Consider the following 6,698-nt stretch of genomic DNA (forward strand, 5'->3'; position numbering starts at 1 on the left):
CTCCGCAACCTCTCATTCCAAACCTCCCTCCCCAACCTCCCATTCCAAACCTCCCTCCCCAACCTCCCATTCCAAACCTCCCTCCCCAACCTCCCATTCCAAACCTCCATCCCCAACCTCTCATTCCAAACCTCCCTCCGCAACCTCTCATTCCAAACCTCCCTCCCCAACCTCCCATTCCAAACCTCCCTCCGCAACCTCTCATTCCAAACCTCCCTCCCCAACCTCCCATTCCAAAACCCCCCTCCCCAACCTCCCATTCCAAACCCCCCTCCCCAACCTCCCATTCCAAACCTCCCTCCCCAACCTCCCATTCCAAACCCCCCTCCCCAACCTCCATTCCAAACCTCCCTCCCCAACCTCCCATTCCAAACCTCCCTCCCCAACCTCCCATTCCAAACCTCCCAATCCTTCCTTCCCCTCCCCAACCTCTCATTCCAAACCTCCCTCCCCAACCTCCCATTCCAAACCTCCCATTCCAACCTCCCTCCCCAACCTCTCATTCAAACGTCCCTCCCCAACCTCCCATTCCAAACCTCCCAATGCTTCCCTCCCCTCTCCAATCTCCCATTCCAAACCTCCCTCCCCAACCTCCCATTCCAAACTTCCCTCCCCAACCTCCCATTCCAAACCTCCCATTCCAAACTTCCCTCCCCAACCTCCCAATCCTACCCTCCCCTCTCCAATCTCCCATAACAAACCTCCCTCCCCAACCTCCCATTCCAAACCCCCCTCCCCAACCGCTCATTCCAAACCTCCCAATCCTTCCTTCCCCTCCCCAACCTCTCATTCCAAACCTCCCTCCCCAACCTCCCATTCCAAACCTCCCTCCCCAACCTCCCATTCCAAACCTCCCAATCCTTCCTTCCCCTCCCAACCTCCCATTCCAAACCTCCCTCCCCAACCTCTCATTCCAAACTTCCCTCCCCAACCTCCCATTCCAAACCCCCCTCCCCAAACTCCCATTCCAAACCTCCCTCCCCAACCTCCCATTCCAAACCTCCATCCCCAACCTCCCATACCAAACCTCCCTCCCCAACCTCCCATTCCAAACCTCCCTCCCCAACCTCCCATTCCAAACCTCCCTCCCCAACCTCCCATTCCAAACTTCCCTCCCCAACCTCCCAATCCTTCCTTCACCTCCCCAACCTCCCATTCCAAGCCTCCCATTCCAAACTTCCCTCCCCAACCTCCCAATCCTACCCTCCCCTCTCCAATCTCCCATAACAAACCTCCCTCCCCAACCTCCCATTCCAAACCCCCCTCCCCAACCGCTCATTCCAAACCTCCCAATCCTTCCTTCCCCTCCCCAACCTCTCATTCCAAACCTCCCTCCCCAACCTCCCATTCCCAAACCTCCCTCCCCAACCTCCCATTCCAAACCTCCCAATCCTTCCTTCCCCTCCCCAACCTCCCATTCCAAACCTCCCTCCCCAACCTCTCATTCCAAACTTCCCTCCCCAACCTCCCATTCCAAACCCCCCCTCCCCAACCTCCCATTCCAAACCTCCCTCCCCAACCTCCCATTCCAAACCTCCATCCCCAACCTCCCATACCAAACCTCCCTCCCCAACCTCCCATTCCAAACCTCCCTCCCCATCCTCCCATTCCAAACCTCCCTCCCCAACCTCCCATTCCAAACCGCCCTCCCCAACCTCCCATTCCAAACCTCCCTCCCCAACCTCCCATTCCAAACCTCCCTCCCCAACATCCCATTCCAAACCTCCCTCCCCAACGTCCCATTCCAAACCCCCCTCCCCAACCTCCCATTCCAAACCCCCCTCCCCAACCTCCCATTCCAAACCTCCCTCCCAACTTCCCATTCCAACCTCCCTCCCCAACTTCCCATTCCAAACCTCCCTCCCCAACCTCCCATTCCAAAACTCCCTCCCAACCTCCCATTCCAAACCCCCCTCCCCAATCGCTCATTCCAAACCTCCCCAATCCTTCCTTCCCCTCCCCAACCTCTCATTCCAAACCTCCCTTCCCAACTGCTAATTCCAAACCTCCCTCCCCAACCTCCCATTCCAAACCTCCCTCCCCAACCTCCCATTCCAAACCTCCCTCCCCAACCTCCCATTCCAAACCTCCCTCCCCAACCTCCCATTCCAAACCTCCCTCCCCAACCTCCCATTCCAAACCTCCCTCCCCAACCTCCCATTCCAAACCTCCATCCCCAACCTCTCATTCCAAACCTCCCTCCCCAACCTCCCATTCCAAACCTCCCAATGCTTCCCTCCCCTCTCCATTCTCCCATTCCAAACCTCCCTCCCCAACCTCCCATTCCAAACCTCCCTTCCCAACCTCCCATTCCAAACCTCCCTCCCCAACCATCCCATTCCAAACCTCCCTCCCCAACCTCCCATTCCAAACCTCCCTCCCCAACCTCCCATTCCAGACCTCCCTCCCCAACCTCCCATTCCAAACCTCCATCCCCAACCTCTCATTCCAAACCTCCCTCCCCAACCTCCCATTCCAAACCTCCCAATGCTTCCCTCCCCTCTCCATTCTCCCATTCCAAACCTCCCTCCCCAACCTCCCATTCCAAACTTCCCTCCCCAACCTCCCAATCCTTCCTTCACCTCCCCCAACCTCCCATTCCAAACTTCCCTCCCCACCTCCCAATCCTTCCCTCCCCTCTGCAACCTCCCAATCCTTCCCTCCCCTCTCCAACCTCCCATTCCGAACCTCCCTCCCCTTCCTTTCCCTCCCCAAGCTCCCATTCCAAACCTTCCTCTCCAACTACCCAATCCTTCCTTCCTTTCCCTCCTAACCTCCCATCCAAACCTCCCTCCCCAACCTCCCAATCCTTCCTCCCCTCTCCAATCTCCCATCCCTTCCCTCCCCTCCCAACCTCCCATTCCAAACCTCCCATTCCAAACTTCCCTCCCGAACCTCCCAATCCTTCCCTCCCCTCTCCAACCTCCCAATCCTTCCCTCCCCTCTCCAACCTCCCATTCCGAACCTCCCTCCCCTTCCTTTCCCTCCCCAAGCTCCCATTCCAAACCTTCCTCTCCAACGACCCAATCCTTCCTTCCTTTCCCTCCTAACCTCCCATTCCAAACCTCCCTCCCCAACCTCCCAATCCTTCCCTCCCCTCTCCAATCTCCCATTCCAAACATCCCTCCCCAACCTCCCATTCCAAACTTCCCTCCCCAACCTCCCAATCCTTCCTTCACCTCCCCAACCTCCCATTCCAAACCTCCGATTCCAAACTTCCCTCCCCAACCTCCCAATCCTTCCCTCCCCTCTCCAACCTCCCATTCCGAACCTCCCTCCCCTTCCTTTCCCTCCCCAAGCTCCCATTCCAAACCTCCCTCTCCAACTACCCAATCCTTCCTTCCTTTCCCTCCTAACCTCCCATTCCAAACCTCCCTCCCCAACCTCCCAATCCTTCCCTCCCCTCTCCAACCTCCCATTCCAAACCTCCCTCCCCAACCTCCATTCCAAACCCTCCCTCCCCAACCTCCCATTCCAAACCTCCCTCCCCAACCTCTCATTCCAAACCTCCCAATCCTTCCTTCCCCTCCCCAACCTCCCATTCCAAACCTCCCAATTCCTTCCTTCCCCTCCCCAACCTCCCATTCCAAACCTCCCTCCCAATCCTTCCTTCCCCTCCCCAACCTCCCATTCCAAACCTCCCAATCCTTCCTTCCCCTCCCCAACCTCCCATTCCAAACCTCCCAATCCTTCCTTCCCCTCCCCAACCTCCCATTCCAAACCTCAAAATCCTTCCTTCCCCTCCCCAACCTCCCATTCCAAACCTCCCTCCCCAACCTCCCATTCCAAACCTCCCTCCCCTTCTCATTCCAAACCTCCCTCCCCAACCTCCCATTCCAAACCTCAAAATCCTTCCTTCCCCTCCCCAACCTCCCATTCCAAACCTCCCTCCCCAACCTCCCATTCCAAAACCTCCCTCCCCTTCTCATTCCAAACCTCCCTCCCCAACCTCCCATTTCCAAACCTCAAAATCCTTCCTTCCCCTCCCCAACCTCCCATTCCAAACCTCCCTCCCCAACCTCCCATTCCAAACCTCCCTCCCCTTCTCATTCCAAACCTCCCTCCCCAACCTCCCATTCCAAACCTCAAAATCCTTCCTTCCCCTCCCCAACCACTCATTCCAAACCTCCCTCCCCAACCTCCCATTCCAAACCTCCCTCCCCAACCTCCCATTCCAAACCTCCCAATCCTTCCTTCCCCTCCCCAACCTCCCATTTCCAAAACCTCCCTCCCCAACCTCTCATTCCAAACCTCCCTCCACAACCTCCCATTCCAAACCTCCCAATCCTTCCTTCCCCTCCTCAACCTCCCATTCCAAACCTCCCTCCCCAACCTCTCATTCCAAACCTCCCAATCCTTCCTTCCCCTCCTCAACCTCCCATTCCAAACCTCCCTCCCCAACCTCTCATTCCAAACCTCCCTCCACAACCTCCCATTCCAAACCACCCAATCCTTCCTTCCCCTCCTCAACCTCCCATTCCAAACCTCCCTCCCCAACCTCTCATTCCAAACCTCCCTCCCCAACCTCCCATTCCAAACCCCCCTCCCCAACCTCCCATTCCAAACCTCCCTCCCCAACCTCCCATTCCAAACCTCCCTCCCCAACCTCCCATTCCAAACCTCCCTCCCCAACCTCCCATTCCAAACCCCCCTCCCCAACTTCTCATTCCAAACCTCCCTCCCCAACCTCCCATTCCAAACCTCCCTCCCCAACCTCCCATTCCAAACCTCCATCCCCAACCTCCCATTCCAACCCCCCTCCCCAATCGCTCATTCCAAACCTCCAATCCTTCCTTCCCCTCCCCAACCTCCCATTCCAAACCTCCCTCCCCAACCTCCCATTCCAAACCTCCTCCCCAACCTCCCATCCAAACCTCCCTCCCCACCTCCCATTCCAAACCTCCCTCCCAACCTCCCATTCCAAACCTCCCTCCACAACCCTCCCATTCCAAACCTCCCTCCCCAACCCTCCCATTCCAAACCCCCCTCCCCAACCTCCCATTCCAAACCTCCCTCCCCAACTTCCCATTCCAAACCTCCCTCCCAACTTCTCATTCCAAACCTCCTCCCCCAACTTCCATTCCAAACCTCCCTCCCCAACTTCCCATTCCAAACCTCCCTCCCCAACTTCCCATTCCAAACCTCCCTCCCCAACTTCTCATTCCAAACCCCCCTCCCCAACCTCCCATTCCAAACCTCCCTCCCCAACCTCCCATTCCAAACCTCCCTCCCCAACCTCCCATTCCAAACCCCCCTCCCCACCTCTCATTCCAAACCTCCCTCCCCAACCTCCCATTCCAAACCTCCCAATGCTTCCCTCCCCTCTCCATTCTCCCATTCCAAACGTCCCTCCCCAACTTCCCATTCCAAACCTCCCTCCCCAACCTCCCATTCCAAACCTCCCTCCCCAACATCCCATTCCAAACCTCCTCCCCAACCTCCCATTCAACCTCCCTCCCAACCCCTTCCAATCCCATTCCAAACCTCCCCTCAACCTCCCCATCCAAACCTCCTCCAACCTCCCATTCCAAACCCCCCTCCCCAACCTCCATTCCAAACCCCCTCCCCAACCTCCCATTCAAACCTCCTCTCCTCCCCAACCTCCATTCCAAACCTCCCTCCCCAACCTCCCATTCCAAACCTCCCTCCCCAACCTCCCATTCCAAACCCCCCTCCCCAACCTCCATTCAAACCCCCCTCCCCAACCTCCCATTCCAAACCTCCCTCCCCAACCTCCCATTCCAAACCTCCCTCCCCAACCTCCCATTCCAAACCTCCCTCCCCAACCGCTCATTCCAAACCTCCCAATCCTTCTTCCCCTCCCCAACCTCCCATTCCAAACCTCCCCTCCCCAACTTCTCATTCCAAACCTCCCTCCCCAACTTCTCATTCCAAACCTCCCTCCCCAACCTCCCATTCCAAACCTCCTCCCCAACCTCCCATTCCAAACCCCCCTCCCCAACCTCTCATTCCAAACCTCCCTCCCCAACCTCCCATTCCAAACCCCCCTCCCCAACCTCCCATTCCAAACCCCCTCCCCAACCTCCCATTCCAAACCTCCCTCCCCAACCTCTCATTCCAAACCCCCCTCCCCAACCTCTCATTCCAAACCTCCCTCCCCAACCTCCCATTCCAAACCCCCCTCCCCAACCTCCCATTCCAAACCTCCCTCCCCAACCTCCCATTCCAAACCCCCCTCCCCAACCTCCCATTCCAAACCCCCCTCCCCAACCTCCCATTCCAAACCTCCCTCCCCAACCTCCCATTCCAAACCTCCCTCCCCAACCTCCCATTCCAAACCTCCCTCCCCAACCTCCCATTCCAAACCTCCCTCCCCAACCTCCCATTCCAAACCCCCCTCCCCCATCCTCCATTCCAAACCCCCCTCCCCAACCTCCCATTCCAAACCTCCCTCCCCCAACCTCCCATTCCAAACCTCCCTCCCCAACCTCCCATTCCAAACCTCCCTCCCCAACCTCCCATTCCAAACCTCCCTCCCAACCTCCCATTCCAAACCCCCCCTCCCCAACCTCCCATTCCAAACCTCCCTCCCAACCTCCCATTCCAAACCCCCCTCCCCAACTTCTCATTCCAAACCCCCCCCCCAACCTCCCATTCCAAGCCTTCCCTCCCCAACCTCCCATTCCAAACCCTCCCCTCCCCAACCTCCCATTCCAAACCCCCCTCCCCCAACCTCC

This window comes from Hemitrygon akajei, chromosome 28 (genome assembly GCF_048418815.1).
Source record: "Hemitrygon akajei chromosome 28, sHemAka1.3, whole genome shotgun sequence".
NCBI lineage: Eukaryota > Metazoa > Chordata > Chondrichthyes > Myliobatiformes > Dasyatidae > Hemitrygon > Hemitrygon akajei.